The sequence below is a fragment of the Trachemys scripta genome, chromosome 9, assembly GCF_013100865.1.
Source record: "Trachemys scripta elegans isolate TJP31775 chromosome 9, CAS_Tse_1.0, whole genome shotgun sequence".
Lineage (NCBI taxonomy): Eukaryota > Metazoa > Chordata > Testudines > Emydidae > Trachemys > Trachemys scripta.
This window is the reverse complement of record NC_048306.1, coordinates 80,510,740-80,524,608: the sequence shown is the minus strand read 5'-3', so window position 1 is coordinate 80,524,608 and position 13,869 is coordinate 80,510,740. Positions and strand designations below refer to the sequence as shown.

Below are 13,869 nucleotides of genomic sequence, written 5' to 3'. Positions count from 1 at the left end.
ATTTGCCTTCTGAACATATGTTCCGCCTGCGTGAGACCGGCCGAGTGATTTGTATGCAGGGGGCCCTGCAGGCGCTGAGGAGGTGGAGAGCTGGGGACCGTTCTCGGCTTCTGTCACGCTATTGCAGTGTAAATTTAAGGGTAAGGGTGTCGTGCAGATCAGCGCCGAGATCCGTTTAAATAACCACAGTGTTATGATTGTGAAAGCGAGTAGTCACGCAGCAACCGGGAGCTGTAGGGAAAGGGCAGGGCTCTTCCTCCCCCCCACGCTCAGTCGAGTCTGCGGCTGTGTGAGAGGAGATCCTGTCACTTATACCACACACACACAGACACACACACACACGCTGTTACACAGCGGGAGGGGATTCAGCCTGCAGTAAAGCAGTCACACCTCGGGAAATGGAGGGCTCGGTATTGAACACACACACACATACACACGCACACAACGTGAGAGGTAGAAAAGCTGGGGTGGGGGTAGGGGGACCAGGCACATAAATGCAGCATGATTAACTGCTCCTGCCATCGCTTTTTGCTCTGAAATGACCCGTGGTGTTTTCTAAATGTGGCATCAAATTATCCTAAAGCAGAAATCGGCGCAGAAACAGCTGGCACCGCACCCACCATCACGCTTTATAGGCTGCCTATTCCTGGAAACGATCATAGGGCACTGACAAGAATAAACCTACCCCAGCCCCCGGCTTTCTCGTCCCACTAGACACGAGATCCTGCGGTTAAGTGTGTACGGAAGGGGGGAAGCCGCATGAATGTAGACATATCCCGACCCTGGTCATATTAGCATAACTTTGAAGGGGCGATTTTTGTGCGGTTTGTGAGGCGGAATCCCCATTTACGATGCGAAGACCAATTGCAGGCGGCACGGGTGGCTTCGAACCCAGGTACAGGAAAGGATTCTGAACCCGACTGGGTGCGCGGTGGAAGCTTTTTTCCCAGTACAAGTAGCTAGGTCTGCTTGCCTGATAGGCAGATGGTAATCATATAACAGGTACTTTATCTTTTCTGGTCAAAAGCCTATTATTTCATAGGTGGAAGGCTTTGTGCTTTTAGGGCTGTTCTGTTTGTTTTGGGGGTTTAATCCAATAACTAGTATTAATACAGTTTACAGAAGCAGCCTTTGCTTGTTACCCTAAATCAACTCCGCTGTGACATTCCTTATCATTCCATATGCATATTCTATATGCATCCGAAGAAGTGGGCTGTAGTCCACGAAAGCTTATGCTCTAATAAATTTGTTAGTCTCTAAGGTGCCACAAGTACTCCTGTTCTTTTTGCGGATACAGACTAACACGGCTGCTACTTTGAAACTTATCATTCCAGATGCTCAGCAAGGGAAATGGAGAGCTAAAGCTATTGTTAAGTTTTACCACCCCATAGGTATGCAGAGCGCTCTGCAGAGACCCCGTGCTGGCATTGCAGGCTTGCAGTCTAGGGCTCCCTAACAAATGGAGAGTGAGGTGAGACAAAGAAGGAGGGGTCAAAGGAAGGAGAAGGTTTTCGGCAGTGTGGAAGGTCATGACATGAGTTATTTCTGGTGCTATAGATACACAGCAGGTTAGTTCCTGTTTTTAAATGGTATTGTTTGTTTGATTTGGTTTTTTTATATCAGTGGCGTAGCTAGGAGTGGAAATTTGGGTGGGCCCCAACTTTCGGGTGGACGGGCAATAACAGATTGCTAGCTCAGCTTCTCCCCTGACAGCACACCCTCTTCCTAGCTCTGGTGCTCCAGACATGGCTTCACCTGCCACGCTGGACATGCGCATGGGGCAGCTCAGAAAATGGCAAGGCCGAGCTGCTGGAGCGTAGCTTTCTGAAGGGCAGGCACATAGCTCCATCCTGGATTTCAGATGCCCAAGTGAGGCTCTGGGACCGCTGTGGCAGCACTACACCCCTGCTCAGATTTGGGTGGACCTAGATGCTAAGGGAGTGGGCTGCAGCCAACCCAGGCCCACCCGTAGCTACGCCCCATTTTACATTTTTGCAACAAGGATTCAATGGGTTCAGAAATGGGAAGGAGGGAATTGAAAGTGAGGGCTGGATGGGGACCAGGGCCAGCAAGGTAATTCCAGACAAAGGGACAGTGTAGGTGAAAGTGCAAAAACGCTTGTGGGAGAGACAACTCACAGGGCATATGAAAGCCAGTGGAGCTGCCAGAGCATAAAGGAGTCAGGGAGTAGAACAGTGTGGGGCAAAACTGTGCACACAGCACTGAAGGCAAAGACAGGAAGTTTGCATTTGATGCAGAGGGCAAGTGATGCCAGTGAAGAATGGAAATATGGCAATACTGAAGGGAAGGAGGTTGCAGTATCCTAGGTGGGACATTACCAAATCAAAGACAAGATAACGGGGATGTAGATGATGTTATAGAAAAGGAATCAGCAGATTTAGGCAATGACTTGATGTTAGGAGAGGAGAGAGAGGTGTCAAGCATGATATCGGGGTGCCTGCTTGGGAGACAGGCAGGAGAGCGGATTTCATGACCATGATGGAAAAAGAAGGGAGGATATTAAGGGAAATGAGTTCATATTGCATTTGAGTTGGCAGCAGGACATCTAGGGACAGATGTCAGAAAAAGATTCATAGATGTAAGATTGAAGTGAGGGACAAATCAGAAGCACAGAGACAGGTGTAGTGGTCATCAGCACAGAAATGGGAGTTAAAGCCATAAGAGCTCAGTTAGTCACCCATCATTTCAGTGTAAAGGGAGAGGAGGATGGGGCACAGACACCAGTGACACCAGTGGAAAAGAGTTCAAAGTCTTAGTCCTTATCTTCAAGGTGCTCAGGGGCCTGGGCCCAGCAAAGCTGGAACACCCAAAACTTCAGGATGAGGACTGTGGTCAACAACTTTCCTCCTCAAGCAAAATGGAACTTTCTATCATAAGGATAAAGCTCCTCTATAAAGGGAGGGAGCTTTCTTAGGGGCCAGGACAAGATTCCCACAGGAACTAAGGACCAACACAAATCTCACTTCCTTCTCTCCAAGTGCAAGATGACCTGCCTTGTCTAAGTTATACATACTGCTGTGTGGTTATTAAAAACCTAACATAACCCTCTCCACAACAAAATGCTCCACTGCACACACAGTTCTCCCTCTCAGGAGAGGATGGAGAGTATGAAGGAATGCATGACAGATGCTCATCCTGATGTTTAATGCACTACTGAAGGCGCTCAGATCCTGCAATAATGAAGGTGGTATAAGAACCTATATAGAACTGGTTAGATAGGAAAAGGAACCACCAACAAGAAAGACACTGAAAAGTAAGGAAGGAGAGAGTACTAAAGAGAATGGAGTGACTGAGAGTATGAATCCAGCAGACAGATTGGAAGGTAAGGGGAAAGAAGCTCTTGGATTTGGCCAGGAAGTCATCACTATAGATATGATTGACAGCAGCTTCAGTGGAGTGTACTTATAATATATAGTGCCCACTCCCTTGTATTTGTTTCCATAAAGCATTCTGAGATCCAGATTTCATGAAAGATTATATATCTAAATAAGGTCCCAACCAATATCAGTAATCAGTTGGGATTAGTCACATGAGTCAAGGCTTGCAGGCCCTCCTAAAATTGTATTATGATGAATACTATTCTGGACTTCCACTCACCTTCTGCTGCTGTGGATGGACCCAATCAACCACCTCTAATAATGGTGGTATTAATTACTTTGTTCTAGGTTGTTTTAACCTTTCCTCCTCCTCCTGGTGATTTTACACCATGACTTGTCAATACAATGTGATGCATCAACACATCATGATACAAAAATGTAAATGTTGCATTGTTGAAGTGACTTGACATGTCCCACAGGACAACTGTAAATAGGTGACAACCCTACAGTAGGATAGCACAGGACGTACTTTAATTATGTGTACATTTGGATGGTTGACAAAACTTAATCATGATCTTATGCCTTGCAGTGAAGCTAGATTGACAGTGTTGTACAATAAGAACTATAATTCAGAATCTGATCTGGCTCCCATTAAACTCATTGGTAAAACTTTCATTGTCTTCAAATGGAAGCAGGATCAGGGCCTATTGTGCAATTTATTCATATATTCATATGATTAGAATGATATTAGCAACAAAAAGATTAATAACTTGCATGCAGTTTATTAAAAGGCAAAGAATTACATCTTTAAAACATAACAGATGTATGTAATAGAAATAGATATATGGCATGACAGCCAATATAAGTATATTGAACACCCTATAAAAAAAGAAAACTGTTGGCCTGAGCCTACCCACACTTATATCAGTGTAAACTAGGGTTAACTCCACTGAAGTTAATGAAGTTACAACAGAATAAAATTAGCATGAGATCAGAATCAGGACCTGTAACTGTATAATGTAACTAACCTTAAATGCATTTCGATTCAGATATTGGTTAGTCTGGCAATAAAAGGGAAAAGCAGACAGTTAAATGATGCATATGGGAAAGAATCAAGCAGGTTGATTCTATGATGTGCTTGGAATGGAAACCCAAGGAAAAAGAAAAACATCCACCTTGAAGAGTTTGTCACTTTGAATCTCGAAAGCACAAAAGTAGAGCCAGGTGCAGGGCTGGCTCTAGGTTTTTTGCTGCCCCAAGCTCCGAGAGTGCAACTGCCCAAGCAAAAAAAAAAAGAATGGCCGGAATGCTGCCCCTGGAATTGTGCCGCCCCAAGCACGTGTTTCCTTTGTTGGTGCTTAGGAGCCAGTCCTGGCCAGGTGATCTATGCACCGTGAACAATTAATTTAGCTGTCATTACTGTTTGTGAATTATCTGTGATCAGGTCATGATTACTGCACATTTATTATTTGTAATTGTCCTAATGATTTGTAAAAGCAAATTTTAGCCTATAAATTGCTTGCATAAGAGTCGTTAGGAGTATTTGCTATTCATCTCAAAAAGCTACCAAACAAACAATTTGGCACAATTGGCAGTGAGAGGCCAAGGACAGTAGGGTGTTCAGGTGCCCTGGCTGATGCTGACGTGTATTGGCAGAGCTATGTGTCAAGAAGCACCTACGGTACCTACTTACACTATGCCTAGCTCTATTCCATACTTTGTGTCCCTCATTTTCATGAGCAGTGAATTCTTCCACCATTGTTTTTAGAGTCTACGATAGATATGGCATCGACAGTGGCTTCATTATTTCTGATGCCTGACTTCTACACCGCTTCATTTGTGGATAAGGATTGTGATATATTAACTTTCCAGGTGCCTAGCAACTGGTTTCCAGGGAAATCAGGAGGTCAGAATGGATGTTTCAGTTACTTTGATCCTTTAGGATCAAACCTTTAATGAGGCAGCGTGGTCTAGTAGAGGGAGCATGCAATGTTTGTGCAGCACTTTGCAAATGTAAACCCTACTCAGGGCCGGCTCTAGGCACCAGCAAAACAAGCGGGTGCTTGGGGCGGCACATTTTTAGGGGCGGCATGGCCGGCGCCAGAATGCCGCCCCTAAAAATGTGCCCCGGCCGCCCTAACTCACCTCCGCTGCTGCTGCCACAGCGTGCGAAACAGCTGATTTGCGCGCCGCTACTCGCCCTCCCTCCCAGGCTCTCAAGTCTGGGAGGGAGGGGGAGCAGCGGCGCGCGAATCAGCTGTTTCGCGCGCCGCGGCGGCTCGGGGTCTCCCCCTCCCTCCCAGGCTCTCAAACCTGGGCGGGGGGGGAGACTCCGAGTGGCTGCGGCGCGGGCGCCGCTTCTCCCCCTCCCTCCCTCCTAGGCTTGAGAGCCTTGGGGGAGGAGGCAGGGCTGGGGATTTGGAGAAGGGGCGGAGGTGAGGCGGGGCCGGGGGTGGTGTAATTAAAGAACGGGGGAGGGAGGGCGGCCAAAATTGTTTTTGCTTTGGGCGGCAAAAATCCTAGAGCCGGCCCTGACTCTACTTTCCCTCCTCATGTGAATAAAACTTTTCCTATAAGAGCAAAACATTTTGAAATTAAAATTAAAACAACATTAGTCTGACTAGATGTAGTTATAAAGGGAGTTCATCTTCCTCTCGGTTACACAGTGCTTCTCCAGTGACTTCAGGCACCATCAATGGTACCTTGCAGCCCCATTTTTCCAGCTCCATTGACAGAGGGGCTGCAAAACAACAATAAAGTATTCTCTTGCAGAACACCCCAGTGCAAGCACAGAGCTGGCTAGCTTGGCTCTTTGTTCCCCTTCAGGATCCCTCAGTGCAGGAGAAGTTTGAGGCTGTGTCAGGATGGGCTGGGAGAAGGCATGACCAGGGCATTCTTACACCCCATCTTTTCCCTGTCTGCTGAAGGCCTACAGAGACCAGGGTGGCTGAGGTACAAGTTAGGGCAGCCCTGAGGGTTGCCCTAACATGAGCTGGGGGCCCCTACCAGCCCTAGGATAAGGGAGGTATATGCCACTTCCCACTGGGCTGGACTCTGAACCAAGATAGGGATTAATTTTAAGGCCTTAAATGGGGTTCCACCAGTGTAAATAAGAAGAAGATGGTGCCCAAAGTGTCTAGTTTTAAGTCAATGTCTCTGGTTTTAAAAACAAGATAATATTCTCAACTCTGATACAGATTATATTAGCACAGATAGAAAACAATTACTTTATTCACAGTAATTTTAGGAGATGCTTTAGCCATCTCCTGTTCTGATTCCATTAGCATTTTTTAAAGAAATTACCTCACTTTATGGTGGTAAAAACAATGGAGTCCCCAGCTGTACCAGTACAAGCAGCAGGCCCCAAGCACAGTGCTGTCACTGTGGATTAGTCATGTCTATTGCCACAAGAAAATTGGGAGCTAAGTCTCATATTTTATAGTTTATAGGATTTTTTTTCAGTCAATGATTTCCCCCCCTACATAATACAAAATTATATAAAAAAATAAGCATCTTGACCTTTTGCTGCTTGCCATTTACTACTGAATGTGAGTGAAAGATGGCCCTAGTGTTACACAAGGTGTGCAGAAAGCCATCTCTAGCCAGACAAACACCACAGTACAATGGTGAATGCCTCTTCCCATTTCCCTCAGTGGGGTTGTGACAGTCTAGAGTCTAGCAAGCTGGGAGCTGACTCCCACCGTATGCATCATGTAGGTGTACAGGGTGGAGAGACGAAATAGGGTTAGTGACTTAAGATGCAGGTATTCCGAGGGTGTCCAGCAGGACAGAATTTGTCTCACTGTCTTTATGCTCCCCACTCCTCAGCTTTTCCATTGTGGGTCCTTCATTTATCCCGTTACTCAAGCATGACTTGCCTGTCACATGGATTAGAGGTTTTATATAGCAGAAACCTAGTTTCTGGGACACAGCTATGACTCAAAACCCTAAATTTTGATAAGCTGTACAGAGGTGGGTTTTTTCGGTTAGTTGGAATTAATGCCTGCAAAGCAATGACACTATCACGCTACTGTCTGCTCTCTTTAGTGTGCACCTTTCATTATAGTATCTAGACACAGTCACAAATTTAAAAGACCATTTCCTGTTTGGAAACAAACCACATTCTCCACCCTACTATTAAAGGCATTTTATTATTGCTAAATATTTATATTGCAGTGATGCTCTGAGGCTCCAACCAGGATTATGGCTCTCTGTGCTTGGTGCACTGCAAAGCACAAAATAAAAGACAGTCCCTGCCCCAAGGAGTTTACAGCCGACCTATATCCACAAATTAACTTTACGTGGTTATTTGCCAGAGCACTATTTCCATAGTAATTTTGCAGCCCTTTTGTTTGTTAGAAGGCAAGTCAAAGGAGATTAATCTTACATCAGGCGCTGCAGGACTCTGTCAGCTTGACTTCTGGTGGCAGCAAGTTTTACAGCTGAGGGGCCTCTGTCGAGAATGCCTGGTGCCTGAGATACCAGACTTATCATCTGTGGTTAGCAGGATGGACAGCGTTAAAAATGGAAACCAAACAAAAAAGTAGTGGTACTCTTCCAGGCTCCTTCCATAAAACAAGCTCCACCCACTTACACTATTCATTGCAGAAAAAGGATGGTCCAGTTGTTGGAGCACTAATTGAGACCATAGGAGATCCAGGTTCAACTCTTGCCCCACCACAAACATCCTGTGTGACTGGGACAAGTTACTCAGTTCTTCATCTATAAAATGAGGATAATAGTTCTGCTCTACCTCACAGGGGTGTTGTGAGGGTAAATACATTAAAGGTTGTGGAATTTACCTACAACAGACAGGCACCACACACAATACTGTAATGATCCTGCTGGCTCATAACAAGGCACTGTGTTAACTCCCAGTTTAACACTCAGCCAGCAGAGTACAGGAATGGAAAATAAGTCCAGGCTCAGGAGAGAGGGCTGGATTAGAGCAGAAGCACTGGCCAGAGACAGTAGCCTGGCAGCTGGTTGTGGAGAGGAGGCTGGAGAGCAGGCAGCCTTGGAGGTGGGACTGGAGGGTCTGACAGCTGGACAGACCAGAGCTGGACCTGCTGCTGGCAGGGGGAAGATGTAGCCTTAACAGGAAGACACATGGGTGAAGCCAGAACAGTGTGGAGGGGTTTCAATGGGACTTTATTAGTTTCATACGCCTGGCCTGGACTGCCCCTAGGAGCTGGGTTGGGAACTTTTGGGTTCCTTTTTGGTAGATGTTAAAGCAAGCGATCCTGGGATGTTCACATCTTTTATTTCTGGCAGCCCGAGTAAAGGAATCTGCACTTATACAAAGTGAGAATGCCCTGAGTGGATTCTCAAGGGCTAGAGGCTGAAGAGCCCAGTGCTTGGAGCACCTACTGCACTTGTCCCTGAGCATGTGGTGCACTCAACCCACTACCAGACCCCTAGGGACTGGTGTAGCACAGCACTCACAGTAACACTTACAGTGGGATTGGGTACAACAGATTGTGCAGATATTTGAAGTATGATCACATGTCTTGGGTTCCTCAGACTCTGTTCTCTCACTTAGGCTAAATGATTCCCAGTACTCGCTCCAGGCAAGTATACAGCATACCCCTAAATCTCATCAGAAGCCAGAGCTGTGAGATCACTGAATGTTTTGTTCTAGCTACTCATGGCATTTGCTTCCTAGAATACTTGCTGTAATTGAATTGTCACAGGGCCAATGGGAAGGCCTGACTTGGGTTGTGGAATGATGAGGCAATTCTGGTGGAGCTCCCCTCCAGTACTGACCTACTGGTTAGTGACCCATAATGTATTAGGGAAGTTCACCAGACTGGGCATTGAGCACAGTCTAAAGGAACAAGATCAAAACTAGAAAATCTGGTACCATACGTCTGGCACTTCTCAAATCATCTGCACCTCTATAAGGTGTTATCTGTTAGCTGTGTGTTCTTAGGGAACTAGGGCACAGTATCCGCCTGTCTGACTCATGAAAGACCTTCCCCTGCCCCTGCCTCTGCTTGAACCAAAACCGATCAGAAGAAAGACTTATGAAAAGCAATGAAAAGGTGGGGAGAGACGCACCTAAACCCCTCTGGACAAGGGTGACAGGATTAAGGCAACTCCCCTAGCCTCATTTGCATCGAAGATGGAACAGGGAGGCATCTCCATTAGCATACAGAATGGAGAACAGAGGTTCCAAGGCAAGAACTGCACTGAACTCTGGGACCAGAAAAGCAGGGAAGCACTGCATGATGGGGGATCTCTGCTCCAGTTGTTAATGAACCCATGCCTGCACACACCCAGCTCAGTAGTTATCAGACCAATTCTAGTAATAAATCCTTTATTGGTATCCAAAATACTGAAGCTGCCTAATTGCATTGTGGGCTCCCTTGAAGGAACACCGCCCATAGCCAGGAACGATCAATTCCTATTGTCTAGCCTGAACAAAACAACTTTGATATATTCCCTTGAGCCATCAGTTTACCCATAAACAAATCTAGTGTTCTCCCTTGAACGATTGCTCTTTCCCTACAAAAAAACCCTACCCGTGCTTAAGTAAGTGTTCTGATGCCTGGATCCAAAATCTGCATCAGTTCCTTTGGGACTTCATCTTCACCTGACTGATCGTGCTGGGGGCTTTGCCTGTCTCCAGCACTCTGGACCCTAGAGCTACCACCACCACCTGGGAACCCCAACTGGTTCAAGCTTCATGGAGTGGTGAGACTCCTACTCTCTCTCTTTGTTCCCCTCCCCCCCGGGTATAGATCTCTAACCCTGACTTGTGTGATCAGGTATAATTTTCTAAACCTGATTTTTGTAATCAAATTTAAGCTAGATTTAATATTGTAACTGTTTTGTTTGTTTGGCTCTCCTTGTATGGTTATTACCTTGCAATAATTAACTTTTATGGTTAAACTGGTTGCTTCCCTCCCTCCCTGTCTCTCTCTTTCTCTCTCTTTATGTTTTTGGCTTCCCTATTCACCCTGCAGCAACGCTCCTCTTACCTAAGCTAAAGATTCCTGTAGCACCCAAAAATCCTGTGAGGTTTGCTCATCAAGTGGGTTACTACCAGAACAACTGTAACGTGAAAGTGGGGATAAGGACATGCTGAACCTGTGGCATAGGTGGGTGGCAGCTTGGAAGTGCTGCTCAACCCAGCCTGCTGAGTCCAGGGGCATATAACGGTGATAGCTTGGAAGTGCTGCTTGACCCAGCCTGCTGAGTCCAGGGACATATAAGGGGTCAGCTTGGGAGTGCTGATTGACCTGGTCTGCTCAGACACACTCGGTTAATGTGTGTGTTCATCTGATTCCTGGGTTGGAGGAACCCAGCCCTGGGGAACCTAGGTCCTGCAGGATAGCTCCATTGGGCGGGAACTTGCAGAAGGGAGAAGTAGAGCTCCATATGAAAACACAAATGACACAAGCAGTACATTGATAGAATTACAGAAACACCTCCCCTCCCCCGAAGAGTAACCCTAATAAATGAGTGTACCTCAAAGTAACGGGCAAATCTGGTAACAAGTTGGTGGAGAACGCGGGTAGCACATGACCTAAATCACGTGGCAATTGTTGTGTAGTTGCTGCGGAGCAGGGAAACTAAGGCACAGACCCGAGCAAACTGTCCCTTCCTTTTTCAGACTAAGCTCCTTTAGCGAGGTTCCTCTCTCCTAGAATATTTGGTAACGTCCTGTAACTTTTAAGTTAAGAATTGTGCTTAGAATAACTGTAGGACTGTGCAGGAAGGAGTTAAGAGTTGTGCCTTAAAAGTAAAGATTTTAGAGCAATACTGTGACTGTGTGAAAGGGATTTTGGTAGGGATCATTAGTGAGAGAAGGAAAGTAGAGATGGCTGAAAAAAACTTCTTGGCTGCTTGCTTGAGACAGGAGAAAACCAACAGGTTAGAGAGATGGGTAATGAAGAAGGGGCATACCCCTGGAAAAGGGGGTGCTTTAAGGGTGAGTATCCCCTGATTGAAGAGAGTGTAAGCTTTGAACGATATTGCACAACCATTAAGCCACGGGTAGTGCAAAGGATGCGGTTGCTGCATGGCCATTATTTTATGCATTTCTGGACATGGTTGAAATGGTAAAGGGAAGGCAGGAACTGGAGCTGGAGAAAAAGCAGTTACAACAGCATTTGAACAAATGTGAGACAGGCAGGTGTGAATTTATAGCAGAAAAGCTTAAAATGGTGACTGTACTTAGAAATATGCAAGACGAGAGAGACAAGGCCAGCAGGAATGCAGAACAGTATAGGAAAGATTTAACACACAAAAACATTTTGTTAGAAGAAGCGAGAGCAACAACTCACTTCCTGGCAGATGAGAATAAGGCAGCCAAGGCAGCAACAGGCCATCAGGAGTGTGAAGCACTGATTAGTAAATTGCATGCCCAGTTTAGTGCCCATAAGGGGGTGGTAGCAGCTGTAAGGTTGAGAGAAGATTGCGATTTGGAGCCCCATGGGAAAACAGAGATACCCCCTGATGCTGGTCCCAAAAACCCATTTAACCACGACTGGCCACACATGTATAATGTTGCCCCTGTTTCCACAAGGGAGGTTAAACACACAGTTGCAGGAGCCATCTTCCCACAATGGAGCTGGTCACGGATGTAGTAAGATGGTCGCCTAGTCAAGCCTTGCTGAGAGATTGGGGCCACTAAACTGTGACACTGCCATTGCGTGGCTGGCTCGTGTTGGGTAAATGTACCCCTCTGTTGACGGCATGGACTTAACCCAATTGGCTTAGTTATGTGCCTCTCCTTATGATGCAGATTCTCTAGACATAGGCATAGGTTCTTGGGAGCAGACTGCTGCTGGACCCCGGGAATGGATGATAAGTGCTCTTAAAATATTACTGCCTGCTTCTTCCCTTAAAAAACTGTATATAAGGGAAGAGCAGAAACCAAAAGAGGTCCTAGAAGCTTACCTAATTTGAAAGAAGATGCTGGCAGCTTTCTCTGATTCATTACCCCAGACAGAAGAGAACGGGATTATCACTTCCCATTATCAGGGACTCGAATTAGTACAGAGCACTTATGCAGGACTAAATTCTCAGACAAAAAAGACCATGGGGGCTGTGAATGTAGAACACCTAACCTGGAATGAACTAGTGGCAAAAATCAAACAGGCAGGGGATTTGCTGTGAGAAACTGGTGTCTTAAAAAGACAAATCAGCAAAAAGAATACCTCAGGGCCCATGCAGGCTATCACATTTGTGAATAATGTGATGGATAAGGGTGACACTCTGCCACTTGCCCTCCCACTTATAATCCCCCTACCTCCCACAACCCTGGGCAGCACTGACCCAAGGAGACCCTTAGGAACATGATTTGGAAGGAGATGGTGAACTTAGGGGAGGATATGGGAAAATATGATCGCCAACCCCTCAGCATCCTGATTAATGCTTTGTCTCAGGTCATGGGGAGAACAGAGTTAATGCAGGGAACCCCCCCTCAGCCCACTTCCCTGCTACGGAGTGGGTCCCCCATGTCCACTCCCTGTCAAAACAAGATCCCTGCCCACTCTTCTGAGTGGAGGCTCTCGAGGGAGTGTGCTGATCACTAGGGGTGCCCGGTTCCCCATGGGCCTCCCCAGATGATCACAAGACTTCAGTGTGATCTATGGGGGAGACCCACTGTGAGGGCTACAGTGGGGAACCCCTGGATGTTAGCCCAATTGCTAGTGGACACCGGAGCATCAGTAAACATTTTAAGTCCCCAGGGGATCTCTGGAAGGAGACCCATTGCTAAACAGGTTCAGCTCAGAGGGTATGGAGGAGAAATCCAGAAGCTCCGGTCTGGCAGGCTGTTCCCTTGTTAATTGATAGACTACAGGGACAAGTAGAATGCTGTGCTCATAAAGGAAATGAGAAGGAAATCCTAGGTGTACCTTTCCTCCGAACATTTCAGCTAACTGTGGAACTAGCTAATGGTGTGTTATGCAATTTAGAAGGGAGGCCTGCAGAGATCTCTGCTGTGCATCATTGTGCTGCTATCAAGGCATCCACAGCAACCCTAATCTCCGCTAGTAATCCATGGGTACAAGAATTTCCCAGTGTATGGACTAAAAATAAGGGGGAGTGTAGAAAAATTAATGCTGAAATTTTGATTGAGGGAAAAGATCCCACTTCAATCTCAGACTTCTCTGAAGGAGATTCAAATCCACTTAGAGAGCATGAATATCTCTCACATTGCACCTGTAAGCGCTCCCTTGATTGGAATTAGCCATAAGGGTTGTGATGAATGGGTAAGAATGTGGCAAGGGGCCGACCATGTAAGTAGAGTAAAAAGGTAATTAAGTAATTGGATTGCACCTGTAGGAACAGGAATCTCTTAAACTCTTCATATGCCACCAAAAATATAGGAAAGATGGGAACCCCATTACCCCATTAACAGCATCTTTGAAATAGTTAAGCGAGGAACAGTAATTAATTAGTAAGGTATTTCCTGGGTGGGAAAGACTCACAGAAAAAGATGAAGAGTTAATAATGTCTGGTGTACAGTCTCTCCAGAATAATGTCTCATTCACCTCAGCATGTGAGCAAGCTCAGG

The 13,869-nt window shown here is 46.1% G+C and overlaps 1 long non-coding RNA gene across 2 annotated transcripts in view; it reads left to right on the top strand.

Annotated features, from left to right (window-relative positions):
- Positions 1 to 716: 716 nt before the first annotated feature.
- The window catches only part of LOC117883385, a 54,505-nt gene continuing 41,352 nt past the window's right edge, over positions 717 to 13,869 (top strand). For both annotated transcript variants that reach the window (XR_004647246.1, XR_004647247.1), the window contains exon 1: positions 717 to 895. This is a non-coding gene — a long non-coding RNA (uncharacterized LOC117883385). The remainder of the gene's footprint in view (positions 896 to 13,869) is intronic.